Here is a 14,758-nt window from a genome sequence, read left to right on the forward strand (position 1 = left end):
TGTTGTTGTTGTTGTTGTTGTTGTTGTTGTTGTTGTTGTTGTTGTTGTTGTTGTTGTTGTTTGTTTGTTTGTTTGTTTGTTTGTTTGTTTGTTTGTTTGTTTGTTTGTTTGTTTGTTTGTTTGTTTGTTAACTTCTGTAAACTGCCCAGAATAGCGCATGGCACTAATGGTGTATATATAAATTTAGGAACTATATCGATAAAATAAATTATCCGATCAGACACAGGGTGATTCAAGAAGCCCTCATTTGTGCTTAAGTTGGTCAGACCAGGTATGTTGGCAGATCTTTGGGTCTGAGTCCCAAGTCTGAGTCTGAGTCTTTGGTATCAAGTATGAGTCTTGGGTACCAAATTCCAAGCCCCAAGTTTGAGTCCCAATGAAAAACAAGGTTTTTTCCCCCAGAGAAAAGGGAGGGGTGGGTGGGTTCCAAGTCATGTGTAAAGTCTGAGTGGTTGGGGGGGGGAGCCAAACTGAGTCACAACTTGACTTAAGTACGACTTGACAGCAAGTCCCACAATTCAGGTCCCCATACCTGATACAGACCCCTACAAATTAATAAACCTGGCTTCAGGAATTGTATGGTTAAAAATATTGAAATTTAAAAAAAAAACACTTGGCATAGCAGGAACTGAACAGGGAAAAATATAACTTGTAAACACTACAGAAAGACTACGAATGAGATAGTTAATTGTGATTTACAATTACAATTAAATAGAAATAAAATAAAAATATGAAATACCTGTTGCCCTATCCACTTATAGGTCTGGTGCCATTGATGGCTTGGCAGGCCTTGGCAAGTTACATTTTAAAAAGAACTCATCACAGTACTCATTGCTTTTTAGCAGTCACATTGCTATTATCATTAGCATTGTTAACTTGTCACATTGTATATTAATGCATTGCATTGTCATTGGCAATGGGTGAGAAATATACTCTCTGGTTTTGTCTGTTAGCAGATTCTGATATTACACTTTAGAAATTGTATGTGTAAAAATACAAGGACCAAAACCGAAGAATACTTCCCTTGACACTTAGTATAAGAAACTGACATAGCTCCTGATACGGCTTCCCAGTAGATCTCTAAAATACCTTAAATTACTTCCTGTGATCAGATACAGTTGACGATTTCTGCCTTTATCTTTGTGTTCATTATTGCATAGGACTGGTCACAGGGGTAGCCTATACCAAGAACTACTTTTATTTTATTTATTTATTTATTTATTTAATTTATATGCCGCCCACTCTACCCAGAGGTCTCTGGGCGGCTTACAATAATCTTCTCACCCATTCCATGTTTCCTCAATGCCTGAAGTATAGAGTAGGTGCCTATGCAGACTTCCTCAGTGTTGGAACTTCTTTGTAAGGTGTTTGCAAGGCTCTGCGCGACTGTAACGACAAACTAAAATGCTGTTCTGTAACATAGGCCTTGTTCAGAAAGGAGGCTCCCAGCTAGAAGTGGGTGAACTTCCTTTCTGTGCAAGAAGTTAGGGCAGAGCTAGGCCTACGCTAGGCCTTGAAGCCTTTCCTGCTAGACCTTTTCTCCAGGTGAACCCCACTGAGATGTATGTAGATGTGTCTGTCAGGAACACCCATAATGGAGAATTATGGGCTTTGTAGGCCAAAATACATTTTAAAAAATGATGCTATTGGTAGTTATGGGAAGTATAAAAGCAACAGCTTGGGCACTGTTTTAGTAATTTTAAGAGAGAAATTTTTGCTGATGTTTCAGAAAAGAACAGATTGTAGTTTCATATGTTGGTGTTCTGTTAAAATTCTTCTAGTCATCTATTGCTGAATTGCATTTACCCTTATTTATTTTGTATTCCTAAATCTAGCTATCATTTCTAGTTATTTTAAAAAACATTTATATGGGCTGCTTCATTGGCTAATTTAGACAAAAACATTTTTATTGGCTCTCATAATAATTTTTCAAAGCAATTCCACTGTAGTTAGTAATGATGATCAAAGAAGTTTTCTTCATGTTTATTGTCAATGAACCGTTGACTCGTAGCTTGTCTTTCCAAAAGCATTTTGTAGAAGAGAAATATATTTTCAGATTTTGCTTATTTCTCTTGGAGGATTTTCCCTCCTGTTCTCTTTTCTCCTTACTGACTTTCTTTACAGGATGAGGGCATTCAAGGTTTCTTATCAGCTGCCTTTTAAACATTATGAGCCAAACAGCATCTTAAAAGCCTTCATCAGCATTAGAAGCAATAAACGGTTACAGCTTCTTATGGAAAGATCTACGAGGGATAGCTTGCAATGGAGACAGAATTTTTTGTTACAGATGCATAAAGCACAGTTGGGAGTGTCAGCTATCTGTGTTATTAGAATGAGTTGTGCGTTTCTCCGCACTATGAACCTGAAATGGGAAATGAACTGAAAAGAAAAAGAGTAATATTGTTGATTAATTCATGCCCTGAAGGTGCTGTGCAAAGATAGTTATTGGGACAAAGCCCCATAAGAAATAAGGAAGTAAATAAATGCTCCTCTAGACAATTGCAAGGATCCAGTATTGTGGGGAAAGCAAGTTCCCAATCTGGTGGAGAATATAGTCTCCAAGAGGGGTAGGTAATTTGTGGCCCTTCAAATGTTGTTAGACAACAATTCCCCTCCCTTCTCACCATTTGATATGCAGGCCAGGGAGTTGCAGTCGAAGAATGCCTAGAACAAGACCTGTTCTGTATCCTAAGTTTCCAAGCTTGAAACCCAGGTCCAGGTCTAGCTAGACTATGCAGCTTGCTATTTACCATGCCTAATGCCTGTCAATATGTAGTATGCGCCCAATCCATTTGATTTTCCCCCCTCCTTTTCTTTTAAAATATTTCCAGGCAAGCAGGAAAATAGGAGCACCTGGTGGACTTACACAGATGACTGATGCTTTGATTGGAAACACCCTTGGAGAAATGTTTGATTGGATACCATCTACTGTCGGTGGCCTGTGAGTATGCAGACATTGTTTCAGTCCTATCAGCTTGCAAAAGCATGGCCAGTGGCCAAGAATTATGCAAATTTTGTCCAGTAAGCTATTTTGGAAACCACAAGAGGCATGAAAAGCATCTGCTGTGACAATTAGATGTCCATCAGCATGTAAACTCTTCCCTCTTCTAATGGCAGGCTACATGTATAGCCTGTATAGATAAGCTGAGGCAGGCTTAACACAATGTGGCTTTCTTTTCTTTAGCTACTCCTTGAGGAGACATGTATGAATATTTGTTCCCCCTCCTCTTTATCATAGAATATTTGCTGCTTAGTTTAAGATATTACACATGATTCCAGGTAAGGCCTTTACTGTTCAATTGCCATGCTTTGCATTTGCTTGTATACATTCAGAGGATTTGTTTGTTTGTTTGTTTTGCTTGCTTGCTTAAATATTTATATCTCACCTTTCTCTTCAGTGAGAACCAAGGCGACTTACAGTATTAAAAACTTGAAGAAGCTCCCTTTTTGTCTTCCACCTCCATCCCTCTCATGACTTCCCATTGCTTTTTCCTTATTTTGTTTTGGGCTGTTTTTCACCTTGAAAAAAAATCAGCTATGGAAGAAAAAAGTACAAAAGCTACACAATATCTTTTGGTTGGTAACACTTGGAAGTAACCATATAAACTTTTTTTTTTAAAAAAAAGTATATTCTTTGGAGGGAACGAGGTTGTGTTTCCTTGTGTTGAATCCTCACTTCTGTTTCTCTGCCTCCAAAAAGTATAGCAACGAGTTAGATTATTTAGTAGGTTTCACTATAAAGAGTGATTTTTTAAAAAGTAACAAATCTATGTGAACAGCATGAAGGAATCTTAAATAACTGCTACTCATTCTCCCCATCTCCCTCTCCTCCTCCCTCCATCTTCTCCCACCCTTATTGGCTATTTAAGGATTTCTTCTTTACCTCCAAAGGGGAGATGAATAAACTGATTATAGTGAGACTGTGCCTGCAGCTATATGTCTGCAGAGACTTGAGTTGAACTTCTGCAAATCTACAAGGCAAGCACTTAAAATAACATTAACCCCTGGCCCAGCACATTAGCATGTCAACATTTTTTGCATGAATCCCTACTTTAAGATCCTGAGCATACAAGAATTGATAGCTCCATATTCTCCCCCACCAAGACTCATTCTCTTTATAGAACAGTATTCCAGCCATCTTTGCAATTAGTGGAGAAAGAATTAAAATAGATATAAGTGAATAAGAGATTATACATCATGTCCAATCCCACCCAAGTTCATTCTAAGTTTCACTGACATTATGAGCACAGCTCACATTTTATTCAGATTATATAAGGTTGCTGTATTAAATTCAGCTAGCAACATACACACATATGAGAGAGAGAGAGAGAGAGTAGTGAATACAATATCTGGAGCAACTGGACTTCTTTCTTATTAGGTTGAATTGTTTCATTACTCATCCAAGTAGCTTCTTCAGTCACCTGGATGAGTAGCGAAATGTTTCAACCTAATAAGAAAGAAGTCCAGTTGCCATGACTCAACTTTCAGATAACCTCACTGGGATGACTGAGAATCATCACAGATATACTGAATACAATACTACAGTGGTTTTTAACCTTGGGTTACTCAGGTGTTTTTGGACTGCAACTCCCAGAAGCCTTCACCACCAGCTGTGCTGGCTGGGGTTTCTGGGAGTTGCAGTTCAAAAACACCTGAGTAACCCAAGGTTAAGAACCACTGCAATACTACACCACTACTCATAGCCTTAAAATTATGTGAATTCCATTCATGTGCCTCTTAACATGAGTTTTTACTAATTCCTGTATTAACCTCTTACAAGGTATTTATTTAGCTAAGAAGATAATGTTTATGCCAACCTTTGTCCGAGAATCTGAAGATTTCCATCCTCATAAATGACCCTGTAAGGGCTACTTGACTCACATGACTGCCCAAATATTGGCCTGACCCAGATGACTATAAACCACAGTCAGGTCATGATTGAAGGATTTTCCCTCCCCTTAAAAAATAGGTTGAAGTATCTCCTCTCTGGTCCATGAACCACTTCTGCTGCACATTTATTCCTTAACCTGAGTTCCTGAGTTAGTGTAGTTGAGAAAATTCATCTAGCCAAATTTATTTTGAAATCAAGATGCTTCAATGCATTACCTGTGCTTGAGGCTATTGTCTCTCTGTCAGGTAATACTGGCAGAACACTAAGCAGGCATTACCTTCCCGGTGTCAGTGAATTTACTACTAGTCAGACGGTAATTATTAGGTGACAAATTCTCTGTAGTGACCATAGAATGGTGGTAGTGAAAGGGAGGCTAAATCCACCTGCCATTGGCTTGATGTCCTGATCACCCCCACAGATAAATACCCATAAAAGCCCAACAACAACGTGCTCATACAAAGTCAGAGTAGATAGGTTTAGCTCATTTTTAGAAGAGGTAGTCCCTAAAGTGGTGGAAGATACCTGTTTGTCCTGGAATATTATTTCCCACACCCATATAGCTTACATTAAGCATGCCTTGTTTTTTGATTGGTCATTTCAAGATTAACAGGTTTAAATTGCTAGACTGTCTGGGAAACATCTCTCTGAGGAAATATTGCGGGAAGGAAAACAGGTTATTCACAGGGAATATACATTCTGTTTACCCTCTGGTTTGAACCTAAGTTAGTACAGAGTATGGTTACACTATGAAAATAAATCAATAGCTGGATTGCTTTTTTTTTTTTAAAGGGTTACAGTCACATGGTAGTAACATGGTGTTTGTTTGTTTGTTTGTTTGTTTGTTTATCTGATCATTGCGACCACTCTAGGTGGCTTACAACACAAAATACGAGAATAAATATTAAAAAGGAATTATTACATTAAATAGGCAATTCTTCAAAATGGAGAACAAACAAAAAATAAACCACAAGAGAAAAAGAAGGGGAGAGAATCAGAAATTAACTGGAGGGAAGGCCTGCCTAAACATCCACATTTTTAATTGGTTTTTGAAAATACCCAGCGAGGGAGCCGCACGAATCTCCAGAGGCAGATTGTTCCAGAGGCGAGGTTTGGGTCAGTGTATGTGTTATCTTGGGAAAATGTTTAATCCATTTTAAAGTTTTGTTGTATGTTGTTTGAGGGTGCTACATGGACTTTTAAAAATTCTTGCTACTGAGGCTTTGTCCTGTGTTCACCCACCTGCTCTCATGTTAGCTATTTGCCACTGCTGCTGTGGTGTTATTTTTTTTAAAAAAAATCTCGTCTTTCAAACTGACATACCATTATGCCAGTATTACAGATGCAATAATACTATTTTAAAAATGATAGCTGGTATGACGGGGAAAGTGCTCCCATCTTTGCAGGCCTAGCAGATGGTGGTTTTTGTTAATGTCTCTGGTCAATTTATCTTGCCTTCCCTCTTGCCAGTGTCGGCTGCTAGATAGACCTTCTGTCTGATATGGTTTAGCTTTTCTCCTGTTGTTAATCCTTTGCCCTCACCCCATGGTCCTCATCCAGATTAAGTGTCCCACATCTGCAATTTGTACAGCAGTCTCCCCGAGACTTCAGCTGACGCTCTGAGACAGCTTAGCCACTCCTACTGAATCAGTCCAATTATGGGAACTCTGTACTTCCATGTTAGCATTCCACTGGGCAACTAAAGAGGGAAAAGAACTTTTATTTTTAGCAGCCAGAAAGACTGTACAGGCTGAATCCAGCTGCATGGACTCATGCAGTTTCTGACTGGCTGGTATATCATTAGTTATATCAATGACTCACTACTGCAGGGATTCCAAGCCTGTCTTGTTGTTCTAACTGACAGAGAGAACAGTATTACTGGTCAATGTCAGTTTTACTGCATGGATTCACTCATACATCCATTCCATCTCATTTATACTTCAACCAGTATTTAGAGAAAAATAATCTATTGGAATTTATTTCTAAATACCTATTTATTACTTACTTTAATTAGTTACATTTCTGTTTCATGTTCCATCCATCAAGTTCAGGGTGGAAATTGCAGACCAACAGATTTCTCCCCATTGGCAGAAGGAAAGTAATCAGAGATGGGTACAAATCTGAAAAATGAGGGTTTGTGGTGGTTCATGGTCAGCCAACCAGAAAACTCAATAAATTCTCAGTTTGGCTTTTGGTTCATGCTTAGTCAGAGGGGCTATTTGCTCCTGTTGTGCTTCTGCCACCATTTTATAATAATAAAAACTCTTATCACCTAAACGATGTTTCTGAGACCTCAAAGAATATGAATGAGGAAAATCATGAAATAGTTGACAGAATTGTGGTGAATTGAGATAGGAAATATGAAACCAACCCTTATTAAATGTTGGACAAAATACGGTGTGTCTGTGCATGCTCATGGGTGCATGTGTGTGCTCCTTTTTAAAATACTGGATGGAAATGTGTAACTGAAAAGCTATTTTTTTTATTAAATGTGAAATATATTTGGTCTATAAAAGTTGTTAATAAATTTGAAATATAAAATTTTTATTATTAGATTAAGGGTAGAATGAAACTCTAGATGACCTATTCTTAACTTCTTATACAACTGGAAAGGAATGTGCTCCAAAGATATTATCTGGTGTATCAAAGTTAAATTGTGGGAAACAGAAGAAGAAAAATCCATTAAGTCTCAACCACAAGAATATATACACAGAATGTATTTTTGATGGGCGATATAGAAGAAAAAATAAAATACACACCTTCATTACTCTAAGGCCCTGAATTTCCCACCCACATTGGCAATCTGCTTTGTTTTTCTCTGTCTCAGTAAAATAAGCACAGAAAGATATCCTGTGAATATCTGGCTTCAGTGTGCGTAAATGGCTCTCATTCTGAACTGAAAATGAGAGAAGAGGAACACTCCTTTCTATTCCAGAATAACAGTAGTCTTGTTTCCCAAATAATTTGCTTTCCTCCCAACACTGAGAAAAGTGATTTGTAACCATGTTTTCAGAAGATTGCTGTGCATGGCAGCCTAGAGTTCACAGAACACTACATACAGATTTCAAAGCATTCTGTCTTTTTGCAATAATATAATGTTATCCTGCAGCATATGTCTACATCCCAGAGTTATCCATTTATTCATTCTAATTCCCTATAGTCTATAGGGCCGCTTATAATGTCCATGGAGTTGGTTCTATTGAAACTATCGGAATTAAATATTATAGTTCATTTTACATCCTTTCTGTTAAAACAGAACCTTTCTGTTACAAAAGGATTGTAAAATATCATTGCTCCAGGATAATTCTCACTCTTCTCCAGGTTCAGGTTACCACATCAGCAGGAGTCCATTCTTTTAAGATTTCAGGGCCAAGCCTGAGATTGAGGTGCAGGTGCTAGTGCTGTCACAGGGATGTCCTTTTGATATTTTAAGTGTCCTTGTCCTTACACTATCAAAAACATTTGGACAAGCAAGGGTTTGGAAGTGGCTGGATCTGCTGTTGAGCAACCAGCTGTGGAAAAGGCCATCAGGGCCATCAGGAGAAATGGGCGTATAATCTAGTTCTTAAACAGCCATGATGATGTTTGTTGGATTTTGTTAAAGGAATGAACTTTACTTCAATGGTAGCAAATCTTCTGAGGACATTTAGAGAAAAACTGAGGGACATGTTTTTTTTCTGAAACAAAATTTTTGGTGCCCCAATTAGGATCCCCAGCTTTGTGGAATCCCCATTTCTGGAGAAGCTATACCTGTTGAATTTGTGTGTCTCCTACAGTTCCTAAAAAGCACAAGAGTTCTCCCTGGATTTGGGTAACTAGAATACTAGAACTGAGAGAGAGAGAGAGAGAGAGAGAGATGGTACCTGGTAAAGAAAGGTGATAGGAAGGGTGAATATGCACTAAGATGGGGAGAGAGAAAGAAGAGAGAGGAAGAAAGGAGAGCGGTGAGCCAAAAGAGAAGGCAGAGTGGAATGAGTGGGATGAAGGAATTTCTAACTCAAGCAAAGCTTGTACAAGTTGAATGAATGCTAGCTGGGCTAGAAATAAAGTCAGGCAAATGAAAAGGAAAATAAGGGCAGGGGAACAAGAGACAGAATACTATGGTGAAGGTGAAACTCATAGGTTTTTCAGCCTGAGCATATAAGTATAAACAATAGAGAAGTTTCAAAATTCCCAGCCCTTTAGAAGTCCCAGAAAATTGTCTGGTTCCTAGAATGGTATTTTTGACTGTTGCTTCTTTGTTTAGGTCAGACAGAATCCGAAGGTGCTTCCAGAGTTGAAGAACCAGCACTTTTCTAGATGATACCCATTTGTGTTCCCAATCCTCATATTATTTGGAGAGGCTCCTTCTGTGCCCACCTCATATTATTGGTCAAATTGGATCTGCACTAAAATCAAAGTCTGTTTTATCGTTCAAGGATTGCCATTGTGCGATCTAGCCAGATGCAGGTTTTTAGCTAGGCATGGTGTTCAGTTGAACATGGCAGGGAAGTAGTAAAAGTAGATGATGCAGAAGAGGGTAGAGATTCACCAACAGCACATGCTGCCTTCTGTAACATAAAGCACAAGAAAACATAAGCACACCATACGACCGGCAGAGGAGACATGCCTTAAAGTATGCTTTCTTCTGCCCTTTTCATGTAGTATAATTCCAGCATAAATACTTGCAAAACAATGCAGCACAATGCATCATTAGCCTCATCTTTTAATAATGCCAAGTTTTATGTATCTCCTTGGCTTCCCCCTTCACTTTGTGCATCTCTTTGATCAATCATACAAGCGGGGAGATTGATTGGCTCTGCAAACTGGGACTGGAGAACAGAACAGTGATACAGGAATGGAAAAAAATATCGACCTACATCTGTGTGGGTAGACTAACAAAATATTTTAATTACTATGGGTACTCTTTTTATTTCTTCTGAAAGTCACTGTGGCAATTATCCAAGACTCAAAGGTGGTGGTAAGATGTTTGCCACTCTAGACATTGCTCTTGCTGCCCAATCAATCCCTCCGGAGTCTGTCTGCATCTTTTTTACTTTCTCTTTGATCAAATGATGTCAGACAGAAGAACGGAGTGTTATGTTATGTCGTAAGCAAACATGTCCACAACATACACTTCAAAGGCAAGTTAGACCAAACAGAGACTTTCTTGTACCAGTGTTCTAATTAACACCATAGATTGGAATAACTGATCTCATATTTAGCCCGGGATGAAATTCACTGCATTATTTTGGACTAATTCAAAGGCAGCAGGAACATAAACAACTTTCAAGGCAGTGGTAGATTACCTGGGCTTTCCAGATATTGTTTGTTTACAGCACCTCTCATCATCTCTCACCATTGACTGTGGTGGCTATATATGATGGGAGCTGCAAACCAAAATCGGCTGCAGAGACGGAAGATGCCCACCTCTGACTTCAGGCCTTAGGAGGTGAATAAGGACCATGGACTATTTAGACAATATTCTCAAAGATGACTACTTGGGTGTAATGGGTTATCAACACAGGGCCACTTTTTCCTAATAAACATATGCTTGGACTGTTACAACGCTTGTCTTTGCTAGCTTTTCAAAATTTCTCCACCATATTTGTGGGAAGAGAAATGGAGGCAGGAGACCTGATTTCTCTGATTTTTATTTTTCCCCTGGAAAGGAGAAATTCGCCAACGGTTTCTCAGCCCTGGGGCTCAGCTTTAACTTTAGTTGAAGCATTGCTTTGTTCTCCCCTTCTCAGACCCATGGATTTTGGGTTTTGAAGCTGCAAGTCACAACAGCAGCAACTGAGTGGGCAGCCTGGCCAGTGTTTTGCTTGCAGCACAATGCTGCTTACCTTGTGTCAATTGGGGCATCATGCACCAATTCCCCTTAAGTGTTACTTTGCCATTAAAAACACTTTATTTTTTCTGCCTCTTATCTTCCTTATTCTCAGAGTCTTTTGGCATTTATTTTGGTTTTGTTTTTTCTACCTCTGCAATCTAGCAGAAGATATTGCATTTGCTTTTGTTTTGCTTTCAACTACATATGCCGTTATCCCTCTTCAATTGCCTTTACTGTCCATCCTTCCTGAAAGGGCTTGTGGAAAGAGTTACCTTTTTATCTCTTCTTCAAGGCTTTAAGCAAAGCTTAAGAAGTGGAGAGATGAAGGCTGCTGACTGCTACAGAAATGACTGTGTAATGGAAGACATGACATGCCGGCATACTCCTCATCCATCTTATAAATACAGCAATCATAAGAACCTCATTTGTGAGTATTTATCTCAAATCTGTCTTCTTAGGAAAATAAAAATAAGATAATTTTTCCACCATTTTTTCACATTTTTCCCAATGCAATAGCATATTACCCCTGAAAACTTCTGAGTCATGAGGAATTTTATGTTCATTTATTTATTTAAAATATTTTACCCTGCCATTCTTCTAAAAAATAACCGAAGATGGCTTGCATAATTAAAAACACAATATTAAGAACTAAAAACAGTAAATTATTGAAATATTAAATCATTAATAGAATTATAATAAAAAAGGTAAAAGCATTATGAAAAAAAGATTTAGAAACAACAAAGTATAAACCATCTCATTTATTGTCTCCTAGACAGTCAGTTACTAAGGAAAAACTTGTCTGAAGAGAAAGGTCTTCACCCACTAGGGGAAGGACAGTAAAGATGGAGCCTCCTGTGGGAGAGAATTCCAGAATCTGGAGCAGCGACAGAGAAAGCCCTCTCCCATTTCCTCACCAAACGCACCTGTGGGTGGGACTGAGGGAAAGGCCTCCCTGGATGATCTTAACACTCAAGGAGGCTCATGAAGGGATATATGGTTTTTGAGATAGCTTGCACCCATGCTGCTTAGGGCTTTGTAGTTTAAAATCAGCACTTTGAATTGTGCCTGGAAACAGATTAGCAGCCAGTGGAGCTGCTGTAACTAAGGGGTTATGTGATCCCTGTAACTAGCTCCAGTTAACTATCTGGCTGCAGTGTTTTGAACTGTGTTGTTGTGCATTGTCAAGTCATTCCTGGATTATGGAGACCTGATAATTCATGGCTTCCAGAGGGTCCTGTCATTAACACTCCCGTTGATGTCAACTAGAACAATTAACCACAGAAACGTTATTAGACACAATAAAAATAAATTCATGGGATCAGCTAACTTTTCATCTCTTTATCACTGTTTCCTGAAGGCTTCAAACTATTTGAACACAAGATGGGCATAGAACAAAGAGCCTGAGATGGTACATTTGTGTGGGTGCCTTAAACCTTTTGCTGAAAATAACTTTGTGCACCTCTGTGTGTGCAGTAGGATACAAAACACTTTCCATTGAAACTTCTGCATGCATTAGAATATTGGAACCCCTCAATGCATGATACATCTGTTTCCTTATACCAAACAACTTATCATCTCCTCAGCAAACCTCTAGCTTTTCCGTGTCATTTAATATCATTTTTAATGGCAACAGCATCTGATGAAGTGGACCGCCATGCAGGAAAGTTTGATCTGTAATTCATGTTTTTGTCTTGAAGGTGCCACAACAAAACTCTGTTGTTTTCACAGGAACAGTAATTGGTGCTGCTAGCAGATTCATCTACACATACACAGATCAAAGACAGACCACTTTTTACCTGTACTGTGTTGCCTAGACAACCAGACAAATCAGGCTGCTTGCTTTCAAGAGTTACTCATTGACTTATTAAACATGTCTTCAGGCAGTTTCTTTTTTTAAAAAAATCTGGGTAGAAAGAGAGGAGCAGACAGGAATTTGCCCAGGAAAAGAAAGGTAGATATGATAAATTTTCTAAAACATTTCTGCTTGAATTGCCAGCTAAATTGCTTGATACCCTTGCAGAACCAGAATTCATCATGTACTTGAGTAGAAGCCTTAGGCACAAGTCAACAGCATTCACTTCTGTACTAGAGGCCATTGGCTTTCATAATGGATGCATGCATGTGGAGTAGGAAACAAAAGTCTTGCCATTGAAATGAACGGTGAAACTTCTGCACACATTAGAACTCCTTGGTGCATAAGGAGCACTGGAACACCTTCACACATAGAACAGATTAAGCATCTCATATGAAACTCATATGGGCAATGCAGTAGCAATAATACATTATAGCATATTCAGTTCTAGAAAGCATACCAGGAAGTTGTTATTCATTTGTACCCTTGATAGCCTTAATGTGAAATGGGGGTTATATTGTCTACAGTGAGCACATCTGTTTGCTTAACTAAATTGAGCCCAACGCAATACGCAAGGTGAATAAAACAAGGCAGACCATCTGGGTTGCTTATTGCTTTTGCCCTCACTATGGTATGATTTCAACAAAGTCCCTCATATTCTGTATTCTGAGAGGACTTCTTTATTTAGGTGTATGGGAGTTAGAAACATCTGTTTTAGTTGGCCAAGGACAGGGTGGGCAAAATGACATTGCAGGCACCCAGTCCCCAAAATTTAATTTTGTTTTTTTTTTTACACACACACACACCCAAAGCCTATTGGGGCTTGGAGGAGGTGGTGGTAAGCCACAGTGGTTGTCTGCTTCTGGGCCTTCAGAGTGACCTCCAGGACTCCAGTCCCTCTCTCCCTCCCAAAAGGGTAAAATACACATTAGGGAAGTTGCTGTTTGATCTTGGCAATTGTCTTCTTTTTCAAAAGGTCCATTTCCAGACTATCTGCAGCCCTTGATAGGGGCTTGGATTTAGTACCAAAACCTCTGACACCTTAATATTACATTGTTGAGGCCACCTCTTAATCCTGTTTCAGAATCTGAAATTAGTTGTTTTTGTTTGTTTTTTTTGGATTTATATACCGCCCCATAGCACTCTCCGGGCGGTTTACAATTTAATTATACAGGCTACACATAACCATGATGCAGTGGGGTCTTGACTTGAGAACTTAATCCGTATTGGAAGGCGGTTCTCAAGTCAAAAAGTCTGTAAGTCAAGTCTCCATTGACCTACAGTGCATTGAAAACCGATTAATCCCGTAACAGGCCGTTTTTGTTCCATTTTGGTTTTTTTCTGGTCTGTAAGTCAAATCTCAGTCTGCAAGTCAAACCTAAATTTTGCGGCCAGAGAAGTCTGTAACTCAAAAAGTCTGTAAGTCAAGCCGTCTGTAAGTCAAGGGTCCACTGTGCTTGAAATCCTGTTTTTCAAATTCTTGATATCTCTCTATGACAACCCCATTTCTCTCACCTCTTATGTTTACATATAAAATATACAAAGAGGGCACTTGCAAAATGTGACATTTCTACAGATTATCAGAACAAATATTTCTCTTCCATGAGTCCAAAGAATCCCACATATGAAATGGAAATATATGTTTTTAACTGTAGATACTGTATACTCAGTACAAGAGGCCCTGAAATGTTAGTGAAGTGCTGTTTCAAACAGTAAATGTACAAAAATAATAATAATGTGCTATCAAGTCTATTCTGAGTTATGGTCACTCTTCCCAGGGTTTTCCAGATAGAGGGTTCTCAGAAGTAGTTTGTCACTCTCATCTTCTGGAAGTGACTTGGGACTATCTAGCTTGTCCAAGGCCACACAGGCTGGTTGTACTTGCAGGAGGCACACTGAGGAATCAGACTCCCAACTTCTGACCTGGCAGCCAGATACCTAAACTGCTCAGCTACCCAGCCAGCTAAAGGTGCTAAAAAGAGACATACATCCTTTTATGTGTCCAGAATGCAACAACCAAAAGAATTTCAAGTGACTTCCAGTTACAAAGAATTACATTTCAGTAATGAACTGAAAGTTCATCAGTGGAGTTTGTCCGTATAAGTTTTCTAATTTTGAGAGACTTTCATGAAAAAGTCGGACACATTCATTTTTCAAGATAGTTTAAAGAAACACTATTCTCAGGGTGCAGTTGTAAAGTTGG

The 14,758-nt window shown here is 38.8% G+C and overlaps 1 long non-coding RNA gene across 1 annotated transcript; it reads left to right on the forward strand.

The window, feature by feature from the left end:
• Positions 1 to 2: 2 nt before the first annotated feature.
• Positions 3 to 12,035, forward strand: LOC144587022 (uncharacterized). Its single transcript, XR_013542163.1, has 3 exons — positions 3 to 6,004; positions 10,996 to 11,130; positions 11,476 to 12,035. It is a non-coding gene; the product is annotated as an uncharacterized LOC144587022 (long non-coding RNA).
• The last annotated feature ends 2,723 nt before the right edge of the window (positions 12,036 to 14,758 follow it).

Source organism: Pogona vitticeps, chromosome 2 (assembly GCF_051106095.1).
Source record: "Pogona vitticeps strain Pit_001003342236 chromosome 2, PviZW2.1, whole genome shotgun sequence".
NCBI lineage: Eukaryota > Metazoa > Chordata > Lepidosauria > Squamata > Agamidae > Pogona > Pogona vitticeps.